General features: G+C 37.5%; 2 long non-coding RNA genes across 2 annotated transcripts; one reads left to right on the top strand and one right to left on the bottom strand.

The window, feature by feature from the left end:
* Positions 1-4,440: 4,440 nt before the first annotated feature.
* Positions 4,441-9,126, bottom strand: LOC132609367 (uncharacterized). Its single transcript, XR_009570818.1, has 2 exons — positions 8,775-9,126; positions 4,441-8,474 (listed from the first exon to the last, which is right to left on the bottom strand). It is a non-coding gene; the product is annotated as an uncharacterized LOC132609367 (long non-coding RNA).
* A 13,269-nt stretch (positions 9,127-22,395) lies between these two features.
* On the top strand, positions 22,396-24,358 carry LOC132611427 (uncharacterized). The gene is made up of 3 exons (XR_009571632.1): positions 22,396-22,676; positions 23,490-23,623; positions 24,079-24,358. It is a non-coding gene; the product is annotated as an uncharacterized LOC132611427 (long non-coding RNA).
* The last annotated feature ends 3,404 nt before the right edge of the window (positions 24,359-27,762 follow it).

Below are 27,762 nucleotides of genomic sequence, written 5' to 3'. Positions count from 1 at the left end.
TCTCAAACATTTTCAAACATTACCACTCTTAAAATAACGTGAATTGATCTTGATTCGAAATTGTTTGACTTTCTAAACGGGTTTAAGGGCTAAGGAGACTAAAAAAAATTGTTAAGTAAGCATTTTGAATCTCTCTTCTTTTTGGCAAAAACTGAATAAGTGTCAATTTTCGGGCCTTAAGCCCATCATTAAGATTATACATCGCCTAATAGGTTTAAAAAATCGGATTTGAGTTGAAATAAAGAATGAGCTGACTTTAAAGGCATTTTTTGTGGTTATAAATTGAAATGACCATTCTGAAAATCTAGGTTATTGGTTAAATAAGAGGTATCAAGTTCGGACACATTTTTTCAAAAGCCAAGAGGCCACAGTTTGGGACTAAGAAAAACTTGGAGAAATTTTTGAGATTATTGAGCTGAAAGCCCAGAATTCTATGGACTGGAAACAGGAAGAAATACATTTGGGCCAAGTATGAGATAAGATAGAATCTGGACTGGAATATAAGTTGGTTGACCTATAGGCTTCAAAATCTATGAAATTGGACTCAAATAATCATTTTCATTTTTCTTATGTGTATATATATGTATAAAATGGGAGATATACTCCGTATTTTCATATATATATAAAACCTATAAGGACTAAACTCATATCATTCAGACAAAAATAGTAGTGACTCTACCCAGGAGGAATTCCGGGTGTGTCTTGGTCCGGAAATGAGGTGAGTTGAACACTTATATGGACTTTTGAAAACCAACCCCCTTTTTTAAGGGCGACTTTTTGCCAAATGAATGACTTTTTTCGTGGAAAACTAAACACTTTTAAGCAAATAAATACATTAATCACACATTGAAGCTCGTAGGTCAATCGTATTCTATGGATCTTTAATATTAGGGTGCGTAAAACCTTCCTTAGGGGATCACCAGAACTCTTACCTTGAAACTTTGGTACCGCAAAGGTTTCTCTCTTGCTTGAAAAATCTTTTACTCGGTTTTCCTAGTTTTCCTTTAATAAATTAGGTGGTGACTCTAAAATACTAAAATCCAATTAGAGCACCAACAACCTCGTAGTAGCATTTATGCTTTAACCCGTGTAAAAGTGAATCGTAACAGGAATAACAAGAAAAGAAAGTAATAATGAAGAGTCTCCAAGCTACGGATCCATCAATATGCTCACCCTAGACACTCCACAGCAAAGCCTCGGGAATCAGTCACGAGGATTAGATGTGGAACTTGTCACGTACTCTGCACTCATAAAAGAATGCAGCAAGGAAGTATCAGTACAAACACTATGTACTAGCAGGTATCATAGGCCGACAAAAGTTAGCTAACATATATAAAGGAAAAGACTAAATAATAGACATGCGCACAATCAAGTATAAACACAACACAATCCAAGAATAACAACTCAAGTACAGAAATATAAAGTCTGAATCCAACAAGTAAATGTAACAATGAGTGCATATGCAATGCAATGATATGCAATGGCCAATGTTATCTCTGTACACACATGCTCCGGGCGAAATACCTCTACGCCTCGATAGTCATGACCCATTGGGGGATCCGCGAAGTCCATGTACCACTCTCGCGATTCCGGAAAAGACCTTGGGCATCGGACACTCTCTTTATCCCTGTAAAGACCTTAGGCATCGGCCTCTCATCTCTCTCATCATCATCAGTACCAAGTCTTAGCTCATATTAATGTATCATGAAAGATGAAAATGAGTGTTATGCTTAATATCAATGATCAATGATAACATATCAAATCAATCATACGATACATGGACACATATCTCAATATCAATAATAAGTCAAGTTCTTTCCTCTATCCAAGATAATACCCAATAACTGAGGGATAGCAGTTTCACAATCACGATAAGCCCATTAAGTATCAAGTCTAATATCACACACGTGGTAACAAGCCAATAAATCAAAACAAGGCAACAAGCCCACAATCAAACAACAGTACCAACCTAGGTAATCCATCCCAACTTCATACCTGAAGGTGTAACATGCTTTCTCCGACAATCACTAACTCTACATATGTTTCGCTAACCGAAGTCTAACCATAAGGTAAGCCGTAACCTATCTGGAAGCCGAACGGGAGTCACGAACAATCAAACCTTCTCCTTGCTTTCCGGAGATACTTAAAGTCTATCCATTATCAAATTCTAAGTTAGAAATAAGAAGCAACGATACCCATATTGCTATACTATCTTTCGAATCATAACCAACAATGCAAAGGTGGAAAACGAGCCAACAAGGGTAAAATGGGTATTTCAAAGGTGATATCGGTAACCCAATGTTCTGGAAGTTCAATTCTACTATTCAATTGCTAGATTAACTCAAGAATAGGTCTATTTCATCATTCAAGTCAAAACTCCCAATTTGGGTATAAACCTTAACTTTCAATCATTCAATTCATCAATCATTAAAGGATGATTCAAGCCTATTAGTCACTAATTTATCAAATTCCATGCTTAGATTAGTCAAATCCATCAACAAATCTCATTTCGAAAGACTAAAACTCACTTAGTGGAGTAAACATCAAAACCCATCTTCCTTCTTAAGTTCTATAGATTTTTTAACATGGATGCAAGCTTAAGGAAAGTAAATGAATGGAATCTAGGTTAGAGAACTTACCCTCAAGATAAATCTAGTTGAAACCTCCTCAACACGATGATGCTTCTATTGCACATGAGTCAGTAAACAACTAGGGATATCTGGAACTCATATCGGACTCCGTCTCCCATATGGCCTCCTCAACAGGACGATGCTTCCATTGCACCTTAACAGAAGCTATCTCCTTGGACCTCAACTTTCTAACTTGCCTATCTGAGATCGCTACAGACTCTTCCTCATAAAACAGATTTTTATCAAGCAACACAGAATCCCTACCAATGATATAAGACCCGTCTGAATGGTACCTCTTCAGCATAGAAACATGGAATACTGGATGAACACCTGACAGGCCTGGTGGCAAGTCTAACTCATAAGCAACATCAGCAATACGACGAAGAATCTTAAATGGACCAATGTGCCTCGTGTTATGCCCTGTTTTTAACAGATTAAAACTAGTTTACAACTTATGACTATATTTTCTCTGGTTTTAAAAATTTTCAGAGTCGCCACCTAATTTTAGGAAATATTAGGAAACCATTTGTAAAAATGTAAACTCCATTTTTTAGTCTTTGAAACCTGTGAGATTCTAGGTAAGGGTTTTATTTACCCCAAGGGGAAGGTATTAAGCATCCCTCAGAGCCTATCCGAAGACAGTCTTTAAACTTAGCTTAATTAACACTAGAGGGAGATTATTTAATTATTTCTTATTTAAAGAATTGCAAGAAAGAAACTACTCTCTCAAACCCATTTGTATAAAAAAGGGGGGTTTAAGGTAATTGTAACTATGTGAGTAAATGCATATATATAATGGAAGTAGTTAATGCTAATGTGTGCGTGAGGAAAATATATATGACGTTTAGAATAGTATGTTTAATATAGAATAAGCAGATGTATATTTTTATAGAATAATAATGTATCTATGTGATATGATGTATATCACGGGTGATAAAAAATAGTTATTGATGACGTGATAGTATATATAAATGCCTATAATGTAAAAACGACCAAGGGAATTAATGGAAATAAGATAGTATATATATATATACTACATGTTAAAAAAAATAGTATGTAGGCATACTCATTGTAAAGGAAAGTAATTAATACGAGTTGTAAAATTATATGTACTAGGGATGTATATTGTTTACAAAAAGAGTACATGTGTATTTTTTGAAGATTAGGTATAAATATGGCTATTGTATATAAGGACAGTATATATAATATAGAGTATGAAAATACATATTTTTTATGAGAAAATGATATATACATAGAGTATGTTTATCATATGTAAAAAATAGTATAAAGAGGTATACTTTTAGAAATAGCCATGGAAAATATAATAATATATATAAGTATATAGATAAGTACACGCATAATGAAAAGATTGATTGAAAAATAAGATAGTATATGTGTATTAAAATAAGTACGTACCTTGTAGTTCTTGTAAAATAACTTGGCCACTATACGTAAGCCTAATATGATTTTTTCTTGTTTTCAACTTGAAAGATAAAGCTTGCTTGACGTTAGTGCAAAAGAACAAATTCTGAAAATAGCAAAATGTTTTGGGCCACTAAAATTCTTATTTTTTAATCCTCCAAAACCGGCGTTTTTCTTATTTCTAAAAATTCATGTGTGAGCCTTTGTATAGAATATGCCTAGCAAAACATTGTTAGCAAATTCTTTATTTGAAAGAAGTCTCCAGTTTCACCTTTTAAAAGAAATCCAATTTTCTTACATCCTGAAAAAGTTGACATCATTTATCTGACTACTCTAATACGCCTAATCCGAATAAATACACTAAGTTCAATATCTAAAAAAAAGAGCATAGGGAAGATAATGACTAAACTTACTAACATACTTAAGTCAAGTTGCTAGTTCAAAACAAAACTACATAAAATACAAATTCACAAGTGTTAGTCAAATAATATAAATAGCATGTATTAAACAATATGAAAGCTTAAAATTTTGAATAAAGGAAGAGCGGAAACTCGAGACGCGAAAGTAGGGGACGGCTAGACACGAGCAATTAAATCCGCTACTGGCTGTTCTCTGATATGGGCAGAATCCGGAGTTGCCATAACTCCAAATGCTCCCAAGGTTCCTCATCAAAAAAAAAAAAAGATAAAGATAAGGATTAGAAATAATTCTCAATAAGGAAAAAGAAGTCTATATAACTTTAATTAATAAAAGCTAAATAAAAGAATCAAATGTAAGACAAGGCTTTCTCGTGTCATATTCTCAAAACGCAATACCACAATCAGTTTAAAAGAAGATCAATGCAGTTCCAATTGTTACTTAAACATTCAGCTCTTCTATCTAGCTTTCCAAACTAAATATGGCGTAACCTTTTAGATGAAATAAGCATAATTTAAGTTCAAAACAATACTGCCGTGCTTCCAAACAACAGAAATTCAGAGACATATCACATACTTATTCAAAGTTCATAAATGGGGAAACAAGCTAGCACCCATGCCTCAAAGAAATGTAAACTGTAAAACTTATTATCAGGCTACTCTAACGATACAATTCGAACCATTTAGGGAAAGTATCCCATTTGCTCAAATAGATCCTCTACTCATTCTAAAGTTTTTAAGAGAAAGTAGGTAACAGTAGACTACAATAGTCAGGATAATTTTTTTTTTTTTTAAGAACACGTGATTTTTTTTTCCAGCAAAACACACAAGTCTAGGTCAATCAATGCACTTAAAATAACTTGAAGTGGATACAGTCATAATTCAAAATGAAATTCTTCCAAAGAACTTTAGCCACAGTTTAAGACTAAGATCTGAAAGAGACTAAGATCCTAAATCATGGCAGATTATCCCATTCTAAGACTAAGGTATCTTTGAATATAAAGAAAGAAAAGCTCTTACTCCAAACAAGTTCTAGGACTTATATAAGAAAAGGTATACAAACAGAAAGAGAGGAAATTATCAAAGAGTTCACACATGCCAGAAAATAGTGAAAAAGTTTCCATGGTTTTCATTACTCCTCATGTACCAATTAACATACGAAACTGATGTAGTAGATAAGAACAGTGAATCAAACACCAACATTCGCTTAACAAGGGGGTAAGCTATTGGTTGAATTATGACAGCTCCCTAAGCAAACTTTATTAAACTAAAGAGCAAACTGACGCATGAACTAGAAAAAAAAAACTAACACAAATGAATTGGAACGAGTCAACTAAGCCAAAGTCTCTTTATGCTTACTGGAGAATTATACACAAAAATGAACTTTTGGTTCATGAGACATAAAGGAAACAGGGGAACTAACTTAAAGAAAGGCAAGCTAGTGAATACATCAAGAGAGAAACATTTGTGTCTGGAAACTCAAACTGGAAATTTTAAACATAACTTGATAAAAATCTATATAGCGATTAACATTTGTATAACTCTAACATGCTTGGAGAACAAAGAAAGTCACTTATTGTAATATATAATTTCATGTTTTAGAAACTAAAATGGTCAAAGGAAGAAGTAAAACAGGCTGAAACATTAGGCAATACTCAATCTCATACTAATCTAAGCTTGAACATAAGCTAAATCTAATAACATAAACTTATCGACGAACGCATGAGGATTTCATTAACAATTACAAAGATGGTATTTAACCAAACAAACATTTTCTAACGAGTTGAGCATACTGGAAAAAAAATAAACAGCAAAGGGAAATAAACTCATGCTTTTCACTCAAATTTAAAGGAAGCTAAACATCTAAACCTGTAAACTTAATCATGCTGAATTCCTACAAAAATCAGAATGACGCTAACAAACATGAAATCGGTCCATTAACTCATACTCACATAGAATTTAAATAGGCAGAAAACTTAAATAGGAAAATAGCTAAAAATGACACAGCCAAACAGAACCGGAAAAATTAAGAAAGAAGAAGGAGAATTTCTGCTCAAACAAGAACTTAAACACTCAGATTTTAACACACACTAATTGACTAATAAACCAACTGACTTTTAGCGAGAAATGAAGAAAGGCTAAATATGAAAAAAAAAAAAAGTGCAGGAAATGCTAATTAACTCATACTTTGCAATGGAGATGACAGGAGGAAATAAAATGGAAACTAACAAAGCATTAAATTAACTCATGTTTTCTATTCAAATGGAGTAACAACAGTGACATGAAAATAGGATAGACTAGCCAGTGAACATATTCTCATGCTAAATAGCAGGTAAAACGTCCTATTTCTACGGTCACGAAACAAAACACACATTCACATTTTAATATCTAACGAGCATGATATCTGCCAGTAGAGGAGAGACAGAGTCTCTTAATAATTTATTCGAGCATCTTATTTCTTCAAAAGAACATGTAGACTAGGCTAAAAAAAAAAAAAAAACTGGCACATATTCTTGCATCTCAACACCCTCAAAAATCCAGATTTAAAAGAGTAGAGCAGAGAGTGAAAACACTAACCTCTTTTGGGCAATGAAGTAAAAGACTTATAAGTGATAAGGTTGTTCCAAGACAACAAGTTTCAACTAATGCAAACTTATATAAATCAGTGGTTTCCTTCCTAAACGCCCTTAGTCATTTTAGTTCTAAGTATTCTTAAACTCCAAGAAATTAAGCCATCAGAATCCCAAAGAGAGGAGCAGAAACAGCTATAAACAACAACTTCCAACTGTTCTAACACCTTAACTTTAGGAAATTAGAAGAAAAAAAAAAGATTTTTCTATTAATGTTCAAAACAATATTTATGACAAAAATCTTCAGAAACAACAGTTAGCCTGTTCCTTCCAATCTAAGACAGATATTCATGTTATTTCTATATAAGCAAATAAGTAAACAGACCATTTTTCATTCAAAATTTACCTGAAACTAGCAACCTCAAATTTTAACCAGTAAAGAACCCAAAGTTCCCAATGAAGTTCAAACCAAACTAAAAACCTTACAACATTTGAAGTTCTTCTAATGCACAAAACAGTAGTGAAATAACATCTCTTCCAGAAAAAAAAAACAATATGGTAACTAGTTTGAAACAAATTATAATGAAAATAGTGATTCAGTTAGCATGTATGAAATCTTATGACATCAATCTCATTTAAACTCAACAATTAGCATTCCTTACCTATTGTTCAAACTTCAAGGTGTATACGATGCTTATTATTATGAAGAGAGGACACTAGTGGAAAGAGCAAACATGCTCGAGATACAAACAAAACAGTTATGGACACAAAATGTGCAGGAGAGTTTCTCCAGAACACACCAACAAATGAATGTAGTCCTAGTTCACGTGCTGAAAGGTTAAAACAGCCTTGCTGAAAGGTTAAATCGGGATTTAAACGAGCGGCACAATTATTCATGTGGTCGATAAGTAACGTAATTATTACTCTTAAGTGTTATTAGTTTACGTAACCATTTCGTCTGCCCCTTTCTTTTTTTTTTTAAGCAAGAACAGGTCCGTAAGACACAGGATGAACTAACACAGATAAACAACGACTACATTTCTAATTTCTATAGAAAATAAAACACGATTTTAGCAAATCCTTTTTCCATACACATGATGTAAAACTAACCCCCTCACAAGCATCTAAAATGAAATTCAGACGAGCGACATATTTATCCACATATTCTACAAGCTAATCGATGATTTCTCTAAGCATTCTTAGTCCTATTTAACCATTTTACATATATACTTAAGGTAAACAGATCAGCACAACAGTTTTATCTAAGTGAATTGAAACCAGCGACTAAAACAATCGAGCGACTATATTTAATTCTACAAACTAAAATGAAACAAAAGATGAGGGCGGTGACTGACCTTCTCCGGGACAGCGAACTGAGGCTATTGTCATCGTCGAATCTTTGAATCCGCTCGAAGTGGTCCTTCCTCAGCCGAGAACTAAAAAAACGGATTCCGACAATCAAAAACTTAGAGTAAAAAAATTAGATTTTTCACAGAATCCAAGTTTTTAACAAAAGGAATTTTATGAGGGGAAGCTTGTGAAAAATAAAAGGGATTTTTTCTGGGTGTCCAACCTGTCCGAAAACAGCCCATAGAGGTTGGTATTTATAGCCAAAGTCTTAGGTGCTTCAACAGCTTGTTCATGAGGCTTTTGCCTTGGAATTTCAGATTAAAGGGAGGGAAAATTCTGAAATTTCAAAAACATGAAATGATGAAGAAAAAGTGACGGATTCTCACCTTTTCAGATGGATTTGAAAGCTACAAATTCGCTCGGACTCCGAATTTATTGGATTCTCCATGGTTTTATGCTCCAACAGACTGAAACGAGCTTTTACCCTATGGATTGTTGGAAGAACGGTCTAGAATCCCAAAGATGTTCGCGTGCTTTTTGATTTGGGGGCTGATTCGACTTTGGACGAGCTGTTCGAAGCTCTGTCACTTGAAGAAAAGGGGAGAAAGGGATAGGGGTTGATGGGAGGCGGCGTAGTGACGCCGAAATCGGCTTTAGCCGATGGTCTGATGGGTAAAGGGGGGGGGGGTGCCGGCGAGGTGGAAGAGGGAGAGGAGAGGAGTGTTAGTTCTTGTTTGGTTGAAGAGGAGTGTAGGGATTGTTTGGTTAGGGCTGTTAGAGTATGAAGTTTAGTTTTAGGGATTGAGTGTTACAGATGATTGGGCTTGGTCAGTGGGGTTTTGGGCTGGGGCGGTTGGGCCACAGATTTTGGTTAAGGGGAGAAGGGAATTGGCCCAATATTATGGGTAGATGATTTAATTCCTCATCCCTTTTTACTTCTATCAATTAATTAAAATATGCTTCTTTGTCCTAATTAATTCCCAAAAATACACATCTATACAAATTACAATACAAGTAATTTAATATACGTAATTAGTTTACAAAATAGAGTAAAAGATGATTAACATAGTTATAGATAAAATTAAAGGAAAAATGTCAACGCCAATATTGATATAGGAATATCAACACTATTTTTGAGTGATTTAATTGTAAAGAATGATGTTTAGTAAAAAAATATGATGTTTGGTAATTTTTTAAGAAACAATTAAAATGTTCTTAACTTTAGAGAAATATATCTCGAAAAAAATAGCGTAATAATTAATGAAAATATTCCAAGCTCATTCTGGCGAATTTTCACGACTGAGAAGTATAGTGAAATTAATTAAACAAAAAGGAGGGCCAAAATTGGGTGTCAACACCTCGGGCTCAACTTTCCCCTTTTCCCAATTTGCACCCTTCATAAGAACCTGCTCACCCTCCATAATCTCTAGATCTCGGATTTTTCGGTCCGCATACATCTTTTGCCGACTCTGGGCTACCAGAAGCTTTTCCTGAATAAGCTTCACTTTGTCCAAAGACTCCCTCAGCAATTATGTACCCCAAGGTCGAACCTTAAAAGCATCAAACCACCCAATAGGAGAACGATACCTCCTACCATATAAGGCCTCGAATGGTGCCATATCAATACTTGAATGGTAGCTATTATTGTATGCGAACTCTGCCAAGGGTACGAACAGGTCCCTATGACCACTAAAATCAATAACATATGCTCTCAACATATCCTCCAGCACCTGAATAGTCCGCTTGGACTGACTGTCAGTCTGTGGATGAAATGCGGTGCTAAGGTCTAACTGAGTACCCAACTCTGTCAATAACGTCCTCCAAAAATTGGAGTTGAATTGAGTACCTCGGTCGGAAATTATAGAAAAAGGAACCCCGTGAAATCGCACCATCTCACGGATGTAAATCCTGGCCAACCTCTCTGCATTATAAGTAATCTGAACTGGGATGAAATGAGCAGACTTAGTCAACCCATCAACAATAACCCAAACTGAATCGAACTTGCCCAGGGTCTTCGAAAGACCCACAACAAAATCCATAGCAATCCTCTCCCACTTCCACTCGGGAATGGGCATCCTCCGAAGCACACCACCAGGTCTCTGGTGCTCATACTTGACTTGCTAGTAATTCCTGCATCGAAATCTGCAATATCTCTCCTCATCCAAACCCACCAATAGTGTTGTCTCAAATCACAATACATCTTAGTCGACCATAGATGAATAGAATACCTAGATCTATGAGCCTCCTCTAAGATCAATCGAATCAGACCACCCGCACGAGAAACGCACACACGTCCCTTAATCCCTAAAATCCCCTTGTCATCAAACACGGCCTCACCTCTCAAAACCTTATCATGGATCTTAATAAATTTGGAATCATTAAACTGCTGAGCCCTGATCTGCTCCAAGAGAGATGGCCTCGCCTCAACACACGCTAAAACTCTACCCGGATCTGAATTATCAAGATGCACAAGACTGTTAGCCAGAGTTTGAACCTCCAAAAGCAATCAACATAGCGAAACTGCCCATACTCACTACCTTTCGGCTCAAAGCATCAGCTACCACATTAGCTCTACTCGGATGGTAAAGAATAGTGATATCACAATCCTTCAGTTGCTCTAACCATCTACTCTGTCTAAAATTAAGATCCCTCTGACTGAACACATGCTGGAGACTGTGGTAATCGGTAAATACCATAGAATGGGCCCTATATAGATAATGCCTCCAAATCTTTAAAGTGAAGACTACCGTTGCCAACTCCAAATGTTAAGTAGGGTAGTTCTTCTCATGGATCTTCAATTTCCTAGAAGCCTAGGCAATGAGCTTGCCCTCTTGCATCAACACGGCGCCCAAACTAACACAGGATGCATCACAATAAATTGAGAAATCCTTACCCTCCACGGGTAATGCCAAAATCTAGGTCGTAGTCAAAAAGGTCTTGAGCTTTTGGAAGCTCTCTTCACAAGCATCGGACCACCGGAAAGGAACCTCCTTCTGAGTCAATCTAGTCAGGTGATAAGCAATAGAAAAAAACCATTTCACGAACCGATGGTAGTAACTAGCCAAACCCACGAAGCTACGAATCTCAATCATTGTAGTGGGCCTCACCTAATCCCTAATGGCCTCAATATTCTTGTGGTCAACCATGATCCGGTCCTTTGACACCACATGTCCCAATAATGCCACTGAATCATCCAGAACTCACATTTTGAAAACTTAGCATAAAGCTTTTTCTCTTGTAATAACCTAAGGACAATCCTCAAATGATGCTCTTGCTCCTCCCTACTCTTCGAATACACCAATATATCATCAATGAAGAAAATCCCGAAGGAATCCAAGTATGGATTAAAAATGCCATTCATCAAGTCCATGAAAGTTGTCGGGGCATTCGTAAGCCCAAATGACATAACAAGCAACTCGTAATGACTATAACGAGTCCTAAAAGTCGTCTTCAAAATATCCTCGACCCGAATCTTCAGCTGGTGATAGCCTGACCTCAAATCAATTTTCGAAAACCTAGAAGCACCCTAAAGCTAGTCGAACAAGTCATCTATGCAAGGAATAAGATACTTATTACAAACGGTGACCTTGTTCAACTGAAGGTAATGTATGCACATCCTTATCGTCCCATCTTTCTTCTTCACAAATAACACGAGAGTGCCCCAAGGGGAGACGCTCAGTCTAATGAATCCCTTACTTAGAAGATCCTACAACTGCTCCATCAACTCTCTCAACTCAACAGGTGACATCCTATATGGTGGAATGGAAATAGGGCGAGCGCCCTGATCGAAGTCGATGCGGAAGTCAATGTCACGATCGAGTGGCATACCTAGAAAATCAAAAGGGAATACCTCTGCAAACTCGCACACAACGGGTATGGACTCAAGGGGCAGAGAATCAACACTAGTATCACGAACATGAGGCCAAGTAGGCCAAACACTCCTTATTGACTAATTTCTTAGTACGAAGATAGGAAATAAACTTCTTCAGAGCAGGACTCGGAGTACCCCTCCACTCAAGTCTAGGAATCCCAAGCATGGCTAAGCTAACTGTCTTGGCTTGATAGCCCAAGATCGCGTGGTATGGGGACAACCAAATCATACCCAAAATAATATCAAAAGTTACCATATCCAAGATCATCAAGTCTACCCACGTGTCGTACCCCATAAAAGTAACTAAGCAAGAGTGATAGACTCGATCAACCATAAATAAATTTCCAACCTGAGTAGACACATGAATAGGCACGTCAAGATGGTCACAAGTCAAATCCTAACCAACAGAATGATAAGTAGACATGTATGAGAAAGTAGAACCGGGATCAAATAAGATTGAAGCTTCCGGATGACAAATAAAAATGGTACATGAGATCACAGCATCGGATGCCTCGGCCTCGAGCCTACCGGGAAAAGCATAGCAATGAGTACTACCACAACCACTTTGGCCAGACTACGCTTCTCCCCTAGAGACCTGGGAACCACCCCTACCGAGATGTCTACCCCGGGATGAGGACAAATCACTGCAGCCAGAATAAGCACCGCCTTCTAGCTGAAGAACCACCGTGGCTACCAGAAGATGCTGGAGTCCTAGGAGTCTGGAATCGAGAGCCTTATTCAGTCCTGCCCTGTATAGGTCAGTTGCACTCTCTCGTGATGTGATCAGGATTACCACAAACAAAACAAGCTCTAGGTGTCAGGGGATGAAACACTGAAGCTGAGGAACCGGAATAACCACCTCGGTCGGCTGGTCGAGCAAATAAACCTCCAGAAGCTTGCCCCGACCCATAACCACTCTGTCTAGAAGGGCCACCAGAAGATGCCTGAACTGCAGACTGAATGGGGCAGCTGGGGTGTGACTGATAGGTCCTGGAAGACTGACCCTCGCCTATAGAACTGGAACCACTATATTCGCCATACTAACGAGGCCTTTTCTCACTAGCCCCTTTAAAGATCGAGCCTTGGCCGACTCGACACCCACAACATGATCTACTACCGCCTAAAAGGAAGACCCCAAGGTTACAAGCTGAAGACAAGCAATATGAAGTGGAAGCACAAGTCCACCCACAAATCTCTGAACCCTCGCTGCCTCTGTCAAAATCAACTGCGTCGTATATCGAGCCAAAAATGGGAACCCAACCTTATACTCTGCCACTGACATACCCCTCTGCTGCAAATGAGTGAAGTCATCCCTACGGTAATCTCTCAAAGTACGTGGCAGGTGTTTCTCCAAGAAAGGAAAGTCGGGTAAAACTGTGCCCAGGTGAGTGGAGGTGAACCAATAGGTCTACCCTCAAAAAAATACCACCACCACATCTGCGCATCCCTGCGAAGCTAGAAAGACACATAATCCACACCCTGCGACTCCACAATACCCATCTTATAAAGCCTCTTATGCATATCCATAATGAACTCATACACGTCCTCACTAGGTGTGTCGAAGAATCTGGGCGGCTCCGTCCTCAAGAATCTGCCAACAAGCTTCTGATCCCCAAGGGTCAAGAACTGGCCTAGAAGCACCTTCAGGGGCTGGTATACCATCAATACGAGAGGCTGTGGCAGCGACAGGCTACATTCTCAGTGTCTAGGAACACTCTACTAGACATGCTCTAGTACTTAAAGACCGGTTAACCTAGGGCTCTAATACAAACTTGTCATGTCCCAAATCAAGGAACATGCGGGCATCTACCCTTTTCCCACCTGATAGGCGAACCCGTCCCTTAATCACAACTCAAATCAATATAAAGTAAATACACCCATCGAAATATATATAAGTCTAAATCATAAAATAGATAAGTATGGAAACAGTACAAACACAATCCCAAGGAATCTGGTCTAAAGGCAGTACAAGAGCCACCACTACATCAACAGGTCTGGAATAAGTACCAGCCTCAAAATATAAAATACTATCTCGGAATAACGAGATAAGACAAGTAATAATGATGAGTCTCTGGGCTGCGGATCCGTCAATGTGCTCACCTTAGACATTCCACAGCAAAGCCTTGGGAATCAGTCACGAGGAGTGGATGTGGAACCTGTCACGTACTCTGCACTCATAAAAGAATGCAACAAGGTAGTATCAGTACAAACACTATGTACTAGAAGGTATCATAGGTTGACAAAAGTAAGCTAACATATATAAAGGAAGAGAATGAAGAATAGACATGCTCACAACCAAGTATAAACATAACACAATCAAAGAATAACAACTCAAGTACAGAAATATCAAGTCTGAATCCAACAAGTAAGTGAATGTAACATCAGACACTCTCTCGATCCCGGTAAAGAACTCGGGCATCAGCCTCTCATCTCTCTCATCATCATCAGTACCAAGTCTCAGCTCATATCAGTGTATCATGAAAAATGAGAATGAGTGTTATGCTTAATATCAATAATCAATGATAAGTCAAGTTCTTTCCTCTATCCAAGATAATACCTAATAAGTGAGTGATAGTTATTTCACAATCACAATAAGGCCACTAAGTATCAAGTCTACTATCACACACGTGGCAACAAGCCAATAGATCGCAACAAGGCAACAAGCCCACGATCAAACAATAGTACCAACCAAGGCAATCCATCCCAACTTTATACCTGAAGGCGTAACATGCTTTCTCTAACAATCCCTGACTTTACATATGCTTTGCTAACCGAAGTCTAACCATAAGGTAAGTCGTAACCTACCTGCCAGCCGAGCGGGACCTGAAGGCGTAACATGCTTTCTCTAACAATCACTGACTCTACATATGCTTTGCTAATCGAAGTCTAACCATAAGGTAAGCCGTAACCTACCTGCCAGCCGAGCGGGAGCTACGAACAATCAAACCCTCGCCGTGACTTTTCGGAGAGCCTCCAAGTACTCAAAGTCTATCCATTGTCGAATTCTAAGTTAGAAATAAGAAGCAACAATACCCAAACTGCTATACTATCTTTCAAATCAAAACTAACTATGGAAAAGTGGGAAAACAGGCCCACAAGTGCAAAACGGGTATTTCAAAGGTGACATCAGTAACCCAACGTTCTAGAAGTTCAATTCTACTATTCAATTGCTAGATTAACTCAAGAATAGGTCTATTTCATCATTCAAGTCAAAACTCCCCAATTTGGGTATAAACCCTAACTTTTAATCATTCAATTCATCAATCATTAAAGGATGATTCAAGCCTATTAGTCACTAATTTATCAAATTCCATATTTAGATTAGTCAAATCCATCAACAAATCTCATTTCAAAAGGCTAAAACTCACTTAGTGGAGTAAACATCAAAACCCATCTTCCTCTTTAAGTTCTATAGATTGTCTAACATGGATTCTTAATGAAATAAATGAATGAAATCTAGGTTAGAGAACTTATCCTCAAGAGAAATCTGGTTGAAGCCTCCTCAAATTGCCTCAAAGATGCTTTGGAACAATAAATGTAGAGATAAAAAATGAAGGATTTTAACTAGGCATTAAATAGAATCTGGTCCACGTCATTCGCTGCAGTGGTCATGAGTCTGCTACAGCGGACCCATGCCAGTAGCCCTCATTTCGCTACCACGAGTCCGCCATAGCGGATCCCTGTCCGTTGTGGAAGCTCACTAGGAACCTTCCACACTAGCCATAGAGGCCAGGTCTCGCTACAGCGGGACCACTACCGAGCATATAGTGCCTCTACGGCGGACATCAGACACCAAAAAACTTCTGGTTTTTCACTAACTCAAGCCTAAAATTCGACAATCACCCGAGACCTCCCAGATACAAACCATACATGCAGTCACACATAAAAACATGCTACGGACTCACTCGTGGTCTCGAAATTTCCAACGGATGTCCATTTGACCAGGTCAACACCCATTGGCCAAAGTACAACTTTCCAACCAATAATCTACACGCTCCCGAGTGCCTCAAGAACCAAACTAAACATTCCACCAAGTCATAATCGACCATCCGGACCTCTCCAAATCGACGAATTTCTAAAAAAGATCCGTTCACTCAAAAGTCAACTATCCGTCAAACATTTATCACTTTAAGGCTCTATTTCACAAGAGTCATCATAAATCTCACCTGACTATCTCGGGAACACTGCCACCCATCCTCGCGGGTCAAAATTGTACTAATAGGGCTCGGGGAAAGGTCAACGAGGGTAAATGGGTTAAAAGCGCTATAATGACCAATTGGATCGTTACATTGAGTCTCACTAGCTACTTCTTTCCTTTAGGATTATCCATCCATTTTTTCATTTGGCTTTTTAACAGAGAGTTTTCTCTAGTTACTTCGTCAACCTGGTCCTTCAGATGAGACTACCATATCATTCTTTTCTTGTTCTATATCACCAATTTCTTCAATTAGAACATGTTTCTCATTAATGAGGCTATGCTAGGCATCGATCAACACATTTGCTAATGACATTAATTTTTTCTGAGAGTAACTTTCAAGTTTTTTTAACATTATGAAAATTTACCTCATCTTGCTCATTGTCATCAATAGCATCAGATCTGTCCATGAGTGCAAAGATTGACTCATATTCTGAAGATTCATTGTCAACAACCATCATAGATGTATCACCTTGGTCATCTTCATCTTCAGGTTCACTGGAAAAGTCTCCCCAGGCAGTCAGAGCTTGCTTTACCAAGTTATCAACAGCATCTCTTCTTTTGAACTTCTTGTCAGGGACCTGGTTCCTCTTAGCTGCCTTTACAGTGTTATTTTTGTAGTAATCCTGCTTATGAAGAGGACACTCTTTAATGAAATGTCCAGGCTTCCCACACTTGTGACAGCAATCATTTCATTTGAAGCTCCTGTTGTAGCTTTCTTTTTTTGGACCCTACCATCTTTTCAATCCATATTTTGAAATCTTCGAGTCAGATATTCCATATCGGATTCATAACTGCTTGTGTCACATTTAGCAGCTTTGAGAACCAGGTTTTTAGCAGCTTTGAGAACCAGGTTTTTCTCCTTCTTTGGCTCTCTTCTTTCAAGATCCTTTTTTTCTTCATCTCATAAGTTTTAAGGTTACCAATAAGCCTGTCAATAATCAGTGTTTACAGATCCTTGGCTTCAGTGATGGCATTGACCTCGCTTTCCCAAGAACCTGGCAGAACACTAATATTTTCGGACCAGCTTGTTGGCTGGAATGATTTCTCCAAGAGAGTGAAGCTCATTGATTATAGACGTGAAACGAGTATGCATATCTTGAATGGACTCATCCTCTTTCATTTTGAAGAACTCATACTTAGTGGTAGCATGTCCATTTTGGACTGCTTTACCAGAGTAGTTCTTTCGTGAGCAGTTTGGAGAGCCTCCCAGATCTGATCCACATGATAAGACATGATTATACTCCTCTAGTCCAATACCACATATCAGAATCTTCTTTGCTTTGTATTTCTTCTCAACAGATTTTCTATCAACTTCAATGTATTTTTTTCTTATTTTTGGACCAGACTTTGAGCCATCTGAATCAATCTCTATAGGGACAAAAGGACCATCACAGATAATGTCCCAAAGCTCTGAGTCCTCAACCATTATGTAATCATGCATCCTTTTCTTCCACCACCCATAATACTTTCCATTGAACCTTGGTGGTCTTGTGGTTGACTGTCCTTCCTCTAGATTTGGTGGAGCAGCCATGATGAAGATTTGTTCTAGGTGTTCACCTTTTAGAAAGACCTGCTCGGATACCAATTCATAGAAACTAAGAGTCCACCAAACAGTATAGAGAACCAGCTTCTCTATTTATTCCCTCAAGTAAAAGATAGAAAGTAAATAATACAAGATGTTTACTGTCACGACCCAGCCCCGTGGGCCGCGACTGGCACCCTACTTGGGTACCCAGACCAAATTACATATTCATTGCCAAATCCAAACTTATTTCAGAATTTCAAAAAAGTCATATCAAACATAGTTTATATCAAAATATGTCTTAAGCGGTCGCACAAATCAAAATGTCATATCGGATCCAAACTGAGCGGCGGAATAGACATCGCCGGTCAAAAATGCAAATATAAGCATAAGGGCCATTCAGGGCCATCAAAACAAACGGACCGCTTTAAGACCAGAAAAACAAAATCAGACAAACATATATAGGACCCTCGCCCCACATATATGACTACAGGCCTCTACGAACTCAAAACAAAGACATATGGCGAGACAGGGCCCCGCCGTACCCAAATAGTCAAATGTACAGAATATACATAGCAAAAGGGAGTCTGTACAAAAAGTAGACTCCGAGTCAAGAAGGAGTACTCCGAAGTAGCAAAGAGTGAAGCCTACAGTGGAGGATCACCAATATCTGCACCTGCGGGCATGAAACGCAGCCCCCGAAAAAAGGGGGGTCAGTACGAAATATGTACTGAGTATGTAAAGCACGGAGTACAGAAATATGGGCCAAAACCGAAAGCAAATCGGATGACAAAGTGGAGTACAAATCAGTATGTCAAAATCCGTATCAAAATCATATACGTATACATAATGCAAACGAAATCATGCAAACGCTTAAGAACGTGGTCGCCACTCCGACGCTGGCGCCACACACAGTATAACACCAGAAGGTTTCAAATCTCCGTACGTCCCCGAACACAAACACAACATAGGTGAGCGTATCGCATCACGAGCCATATCACAGCATAACTCCAAACGGAACCCGGCCCTATGGCGAGGCCTCGGGAACCGGAACACAGCATACGGCCGAATTATCATAAGGCGCACGAATCATAACCGGCCCGGGAACCGGTGAACGAAGTCATAATAGGGCACGAGCGGAGTCGTGAGCAAAAAAATGCAATACATATTTCAAAATAGCCTTTCAAAACATAATGAGTTCATATATCCCTTCATAAACCAAAAATAGTCAAATCGTTAGTTGGTACGAATGTTCATTCCACAAAACGTTTTCAAAGTAGTGCATATAACTCAAAAGCGTAATTTAACATATCATAGTAATCGAAGCATATCTCATAGAGGAATGTTTCGAAATCAAAGGGGTCATATCGAACTTTATTCAAAAGGAGAGCCCGATAGGACAATTAGGGCGTCTCGGGGTTAGCGGGCCCACCTCGAGTCAAATTGAGGTGGCGAACATAGTTTACGAACATTTATAGGCCAAAAGGTCATACATAATCATTATCAAGTGACCCGATCACATTTTGATAGGTTTTGCGATTGGTGGCATTCTAGCCAAAATAGAGCCCTTAAGCTTCAATTGAATTGAATGAATAGTAACTTTTCTGTGGATCGGGTTTCGAGGAGCAGAAATGCTCCGGAGGTTCCAATATTCACCTAACATACTAAGACATGCCAAACGAAGAAGTGGGAAGCTTTACATACCTTATAGACGTCTTATGCTCTCCTTAAAATCAACTCCCGTTTCGTCCGAAATCTGCAAATGGTCAAAGTTACCAATTTGAGACTCTTAGGCTTAAAGTTCCCATTAACTTGATTTTTGTCTACCGAAATTTCGGCAGCATTTCCCCTATAAATCTAACACCCCCGAGACTTGGCTCGGCTCAAAATACATCAACAACAACAGCCCACACATCATCAAACAACACAAATCATATTCAAACCATACTAACTTCAAAATTCTACCTTATTACATAAGTTGGCAACTTTTCATTCAAGCTTCAAAATTCCAAATCTATATCCACATTATTGTATTCATTCAATCATTCAAGATTATTCAATCACATCTCAAATAGGTTCCAAACCATATACAAACTTCCCAAAGTTCACTACTTTCCATACTTTACTCAAAACGTCAAAAATTTACGACGAACATTCTAACTTTCATTGTTTCTTTCCGAATTCATTAACATCAACCATAAGTCATATTTAGGGCCTTTAGTATCATAAATATACAATGATATACACAAATATACCAAAGGTATATACTTTCCGATAATGTTCCGAAATCCTTTTCCAACGCCAATTGAATTCATTAATCATTCATTTACGACATAAAGGTCACAACGACGCATTAAACAAACTAAACAAGATCAAATTCACATTCTTTCTCCCTCCTAGGGCTCACGGCCAAACACACCCTTCTCACACACACACGCCATGCACAAACACAACACCATTCCATAATCTTCATGCAACATCAATCACTATAACATATAAACCCATTTCATAACATAAAAACATAGATTTCTCACCTTTTTCTTGAAAATCCGACTTGCCGCAAACGTGGTTCTTGTGCCAAACTAATTGTACCCCGTTGAAGAGGGTCTTGAGTACTTCACAACTATGCAAAAATCAAGATTTTTGGATCAAACACAAAGGCTTGGGAATTTTTTTTTTCCTTTTCTCTATTCGGCCGAGAGCCTATTTGGAGTGTTCTTCAATTTTTGTTCTTGATAATTACTAAGTGATTCATTGATATATATCCAATTGTAGAGGTCATGTGCACAACACATGACATTAAAAATGGGTTTGGGCCTTGGCCTTTAGCCGGCCACCCCACTACTTTGGGCCTCAATTTTTTGTTGTCCAATTCTTGGCCCAATTCATAAAAGTCCCGCTTTGTAATTCCCGAAACTAATTTCCGAAATTCCAAATTTACCCTCGGCCTTCCCCAATGTCTTAACATTAATGATTCCATAACCAACATAGTCATATTCACTAAAATCGAAATATTTCCTCATAAGGCACAAATCTTAACTATTTCTCGATTTTCAATTATACGATAACACGGAACATAACATTTACGTGGAAAACTCCTTGTTCAAGAGATTAAAAATCACGACCTACCGGAGTAAGATTTCCCAACTTCACTAAACTGAGTAACTTCAAACTACAACCTATTGCAATCTAGGAATTAGCCTCTTAATCCCTCACCCCTTACAGTAACTCTATTGCAAAGCTACAAACCTTGACTAACTCTAGCCAAGAAACCAAAACAACAAAGGTTGAAATCTGTTCTGCAGTGACACTTCTTGAAAGTAGTTAGGATTACAAGTAAAGAATAATATGACAAAGACTCAACAAATATAAGGACGTAAGACATCTTCGGTGTCGGGATCTGGTCCTTGAGTTTGTGGCAGCTTTGTTCTTGAGAGAAGCTTGAGAGCAGCGGCGGCTAGCACTTGAGAGAAAATATGATTTTCAGATTTGCAAGTGTTAGGTTAATCCTTGTAACATGTTGTTTATATATGAGAGTGAATGTGAGAAGAGATAGGGACATTTCATATTTTAGTTTGGCCTCTATCAAGCTGCAGATGTGCTGCTGCACTGTTGCTAGTCAGTACAGTGCAGCAACTTTTACAGTTGTAGAGTTGACTGTACGACGGCCAAGGAAACTGATCACACCTGGTCCCTATCTGGTTCCTCGAGAATGTTTGGCAAATCATTAAAACACCAAATAGCATAACTTATCAATTAATTCGGTCATGCTAATTAAAAGCAGCTGCAAACTATGTACAAAACTATATACTTCACCCAGAAAGATGCCAGATCACCCTAAAGCAACCAAAAACCCGCAAAATACCAAATGCCACTGCCATGTATTTTCTGGCACGGAAATATTTGGATCTTATAGTCAGTAATTGTCCTTTGACCATGACCTTCATAAAAGACAACATTTCGCCAAGATACTTGCTGCTAATGGATTTAATCGTAGTGGTCACCATAAACCCGATGACCAAGGCTAGTAGCAGTCACTACTAAAAAAACAGCATTTTCCGACCTCAAAAAACCGACCTCAGTTGAGGTCGGAAAGAAACCTACCTCATGAGGTTGGTAAAGTCGTAATATTTATTTTTTAATTTTTTTAAAAATAAACCGACCTCGTGAGGTCGGTAATAATGTACCAAAATTTGAAAAAATAATGGATCGACCTCGCTAGGTCGGATATTTATTTCATGCTAAATATATTATAAATTTATTTTTAATTTAAAAGAATACCGACCTCACGAGGTCGGTATTATTTTAAATTAAAAATAAAATTATTAAATATACCGACCTCATGAGGTCGGTATAATTACTTAGTCTACTAAAATCAAGACAGATGAAATTAAACCCGTCTCTTTCCCATTTCTCTCTATTCCTCTCACCGATTCTCCCCCGCCCCTCTCTGTCTAACCCTAATAACTCCGGTGACGTCACCATCATTCCTGCCAGTCACCGCCGCCGCCGTCCCTACCCAGCTGAAAAAAACTTGTTTCAGATATGACATTGAAAAAAGAGTTTGCCTAATTGACTACTTCTTCCAAATCTCTCCCCCATTTTGTAAGCTCTCACACTTTCTTCACTTTATTTTCCCCATATCTCACGCCCTTCTCTTCTTCCAATGCTCTCCACCTTCATTTTCCATCTTCTGGGTAAGCCCTAACTTCTCCTTTGATTCACTAATTTCTTTACCAGACTTTCTTGAATCCTTCTAAGAAGAACAGGGTTTTGCACCATTCTCAAATGATTCAATTTTTTATGTGGAGTACCTTTTTCTTAGAAATAAGCTAATAGTGGATTGCAAATGAGAGGTATTTACTTTTGTTGATAGGGTTCCAACTCTAGTAAACTTGCTAGTTGCTACTGCAGTTAATATTTTTGTTATTCATTTGGAAGTTAAGGACTCAGTATGAACTCTAGTGCATTTGCTATCTGTCTATTTCATTTTCTAGATCTGAGTTAGTTATATATTCTTTTGCAGTTTTCTTCCCTTAATTAGGAGCTGCAAACCCAACTTCTCTGATGTAGTGCCTCTTTTAGTGTTTTCCTTTTTTCTGCCTAATATGTCTTGTTTCTCTATATGGCTGACAAATGAATTGAACTTGCATAGTTCAAGAGAAACGTGTCTAACTGTATGTTCCATCTTCAGTGATAGGAGATATTGTAAATTTAATAACTAAATTTCCTTTTATGATCTGATGTATACCTCTTAAATAACTGATCGTCCATTCTATGTCCTTAAATTTCCAATTTAATTAGCCTTTTGCCAGCATTTACCAGATACTCTTAAATTTTAGTCTTCTGAAAGGAACATAGAGCGTTATCATGCTAACAGCTTAGTGAAACTCAAGCAGTGAGCTAGGAGTGTCATAGCCTCCGTCTGTCAAATAAATGTCTTGCTTACAAAATTTTACCTATAATATTCTTGAGAGAATCGAAACAGTAATATTTCCTTCTGAATGCAGGAGCTGGGGAATAATTTCCTTAACTATAGCTTATTTCTGGCAACTCTATACTTTATGGATCCTTGTTCAGCTGCATGAAGCAGTTCCCGGGAAGAGATACAATAGATATGTGGAACTTGCACAAGCAGCTTTTGGTAAGAAAATCAAGTTATAAATTTTTTAGCTACCAACTATTCAAAGTTGCCTGTCCAATCTAATTATCTCGTTCTGTTATCTCTGCTCAATTTATATCCTATTTAAGCATCTCAAACCTCACTTATCCGATACGTCAAACTCCATGTCTTTCAATTCATAAAGTTAGATTTTTACTAAATATAGAAAGGTGTCATTCTATTTGTGACTGACTAAAAACAAAAGAGTGTCACATAAATTGGGACGGGGGGAGTATTTTCATTCACTACCTCTATTAGAATACTTAAGTCCAAATGAATATCTTAGACTCTGTGACTAGTCAAACGGTGTCCCGATGAGATGTATGAAATGATGATAGAGTTATTTAAATCCTACTTGTTATTTAAGCGTAAGGAAATGAACATAGTTTCACTTTGCTTGCTAACATTGCCAAAATTGTATTCACTTGCACTTTCAGGTGAAAGACTTGGGGTTTGGCTTGCTCTCTTCCCTACTGTTTACCTATCTGCAGGGACTGCGACAGCTTTGATTCTCGTAGGAGGTGAAACCATGAAGATGTTCTTTCAAATTGTTTGTGGTCCGCTCTATTCATCGAATCCTTCAAGTCTTATCAGTCTAATGAGTTCTGTTGCAGGCGTTGTTTTATAGATAAATGCAATTGCAGTGATCCATAAATTTGGTCACATTGTATTGACTGATATAGAAGAACTGTAATGTCTATGTCTTATTTATCATTATTGTTGATAGCAAGTGCAACTGTGGCCTTATATTAGTTTCTGCGCAACTGTTGGAATCATTTCTTGTTATGGAAATATCTCCGAAAAGAAGAGAATATAATTCTTGTTTTATATGTGTTGTAATAGTAGCTTATTGTTTTATGTATTTATAGTAGTTTGGTGTATTGTTGGCAGCTATTTGGGCTCGTTTTAGTTGAAAGTAAAATTACTTTCATCTTGACAGGGAGGCAGCTGGAGTAATAGCTAGGTGCTACAATTTTTTTTGCAGAATACCGACCTCATGAGGTCGGTTATGGGCAAAATTTACCCAGAAACTGCTAATTACCGACCTCATGAGGTCGGTTTTCTGGAAAATTTTCCTAGAAATTGCAAATTACCGACCTTATGAGGTCAGTTTTCTGCAAAATTATCCAACATATGGCAAATTACCGACCTCATGAGGTCGGTTTTCTGCAAAATATTCCCAGAAATTACAAATTACCGACCTCATGAGGTCGGTTTTATGCATAATATTCCCAAAAATTGCAAATTACCGACCTCATGAGGTCGGTTTTATGCAAAATATATCATATATTCATATAAATTACAGACCTCAAGAGGTCGGTAAACTCATATCATTATATTATTAATATAATTTACCGACCTAATGAGGTCGGTATTTTATTTAATTAATACCCGGCTAAAAAAACTTTACCGACCTCATGAGGTCGGTTTTTTGCGACATCATGAGGTCGGTAATAATTCCGACCCACTGTTTTCCGACCTGATTTTGAGGTCGGTTTTGAGGTCGGTTTTTGGCCAAAACGGACCTCATGAGGTCGGAAATAGCCATTTTTTGAGGTCGGTAAAACCTGTTTTTTTAGTAGTGAGTGATGCTATGAAACTCACAATCAGAGAATTCAGAATCACAAATTTGATCTGGGTAGTCTTCATCACGAGACAAAAAATCCCAATTTGAGGTTCGGCATTCCAACTTCTATTGTTGCGCTAAAAGTGCAATATTATTTATTTCTAAAACTTGAAACACTAGTCCGAAAGCTAAAATTAATCACTGCTAGCACCAAAAGCCTCTTTCAAATCAAAGTTGCCCCCGGGAAAAGTTTTAGAATGATGAACTTCCAATATTGGAGCTGGGGTCGAGTCTGTAATATTGCTATCAACTACAGGTCTAGATTAAATAGCATCCTGATTAGATGGAACAACTTCCAGGACAGTAATATGATTCTACGCACCGTTGGAAGTTTTATAACTTTACTAAGAGTAGCTTTTATTACATTTTCATACTGGAGTTACTTTAACTTGAGGATTTATGGAATATTCTTATAATAGAGTATCTCGCTGTTCGAACTTTTGTAATTTAGAATAAGTACATTTGCTGATTTGCATGGGAAATACTAATGCTAAAGTTATTTGGTAAAGATGCAAAGCAAGTAAACCTCAATTTCCAAGGAATAGAAGATGCAAAGGAGAGTTTTGTGAGTCATTATTATAAACTTGTAGAAGGATTTTGAATTTCACCCAAGACTCTCCAATAAGGAAATTGATCAAATTCAATGGATTGAACACATCTTTAGAAATGAGGCTAATGCTAGAAACACCACCACTAGTAGATCTTTTCAAAAACCACGGAGATATCAATGACCACACGAAGAACTGTTCATAATCTGATAACCAAAAAAGCCTACAACTTCATAAATGAGGCTAATGCGAGAAACATGACCACTAATAGATCTTTTCAAAAACCATAATCACACATGTTATCATCAGAATACGTGTAATTATCTTCGTCAACTGCATTCCCCAAATTAAACTCAAACGGAAATTTACAACCTGCCAGAGAATCATCTGGATACTTCACATCTTTAATATGTTGAGAAACTGCTACTCAAAACTTCGTTGAAGCTAACATTCTAGCATAGCCGCAGGTCAAGTGATACAAGATTAAGACAACCATCAAGAATAGATTGGAGGCCTTCATTTGTCATACCGTTCCCAATGAGTTGAGGGTGGTGCAAGGCAGGCAGGTTCTTAGCAATAGCTAGAGCCACTTCATTTCTTGTATCTTTTTCATCAGAATCATCATCTAAGCCCATATATGATCCCATACAAAACGAGTTAGTCAATTCAAACAACTTCAACCGTGGCAAGAGCATCCAAGAGCTTCAATTCCCTCTGTAGTGATATCAGTGTGTGTCAGACTCAACTCTTCCAACAATGGGAGCTTCTGAACTGGTTTAACCAAGACATTGCATACCATATCATAGAGACATGCAATACTAAGCCTTTTGGGTTTTCCTGATCTGGTGAATAAAAGAAGAAATTGAATTAATGGCAGCGATTGAAGCAAGATTTCCAAACACAATTTCTAATACAGGAGATTAATCTATATATAATATAAAGCTAGGCATAAACAAGGTGATGTGACACCTCTCTTTGGCCAAGAATCCTATTTATCTTTTTTTGAATTTTTTTGAATTTTTCCTCTCATTCTCTCAATTATTTTATTTTAAAAAATATCCATAACTCACACCTCTTTTTCTTCATAAATTCTACTCTTAATTTATATTAATTATATCCATAACTCTCAAGACTTTCATCATATTTATAACCCCCAATTATTTAATTTTGCAATATCAAATCATGTTCATTAGTGAGAATGTATAAATGCTCCATTTGTTTTTGCCTATTTTGTATCTGCAACGTTAGGGAGGCCATTGAGTCTCCAGATTATTGGTGTATTCAAATTTCCATTTTGTGCCACTAACATATCCATTCTTCCATTTTCTTGATACATCATAACAATTCAACTTGGAGACGCAATTCTTTCACTATATGGAGAACAAACAGCGAAGAGAAAATGAAGATAATAGTATGGATTCCTCTTAGTCACACATATATCAAAAAAATCCAAAGGGCTTGAGATCTTTAATGGATTTAGAGGAAATGAAACATTTCTACGTTATTTCGTGGGTATCAAATTTCGCTCTCTTTTTTTTTTTTTTTTTTTTTTTTTTCTGATGTGTGATTGATTCATCCTTCCTTTTTGTCAATTTAAATGTATTTGTTAATAAACTTGCGGTGATAATCCTTTACCTTGCAGTTGGAGTACTTGGAAGAAAGGAGAATCAAAGAACTAGTAAAAAAACTAAACAACAGAATAGATTTCCTTTAACTTTAGTGGATTTCAACAGATTTGTTAGACCTCAGTATTTGACAAGAAAATGGGATCAGAAAGTATTCTATTTTTTTGGTGGGTGTTAATTATTTATTTCGGGGTTTTATTTTATATTTAATACATATATCTTTTTCGACTCTCTTGGTATTTTGATTGCTGATCAACTCCTTTTGATTGCTTATCGTATTTTACTTTTAACGTGACTCCCTTTTACTTCCTTTACCAAGTC

The sequence above is a fragment of the Lycium barbarum genome, chromosome 9 (genome assembly GCF_019175385.1).
Source record: "Lycium barbarum isolate Lr01 chromosome 9, ASM1917538v2, whole genome shotgun sequence".
Taxonomy (NCBI): Eukaryota; Viridiplantae; Streptophyta; class Magnoliopsida; order Solanales; family Solanaceae; genus Lycium; species Lycium barbarum.
This window is presented reverse-complemented; position numbering and strand designations above follow the sequence as displayed.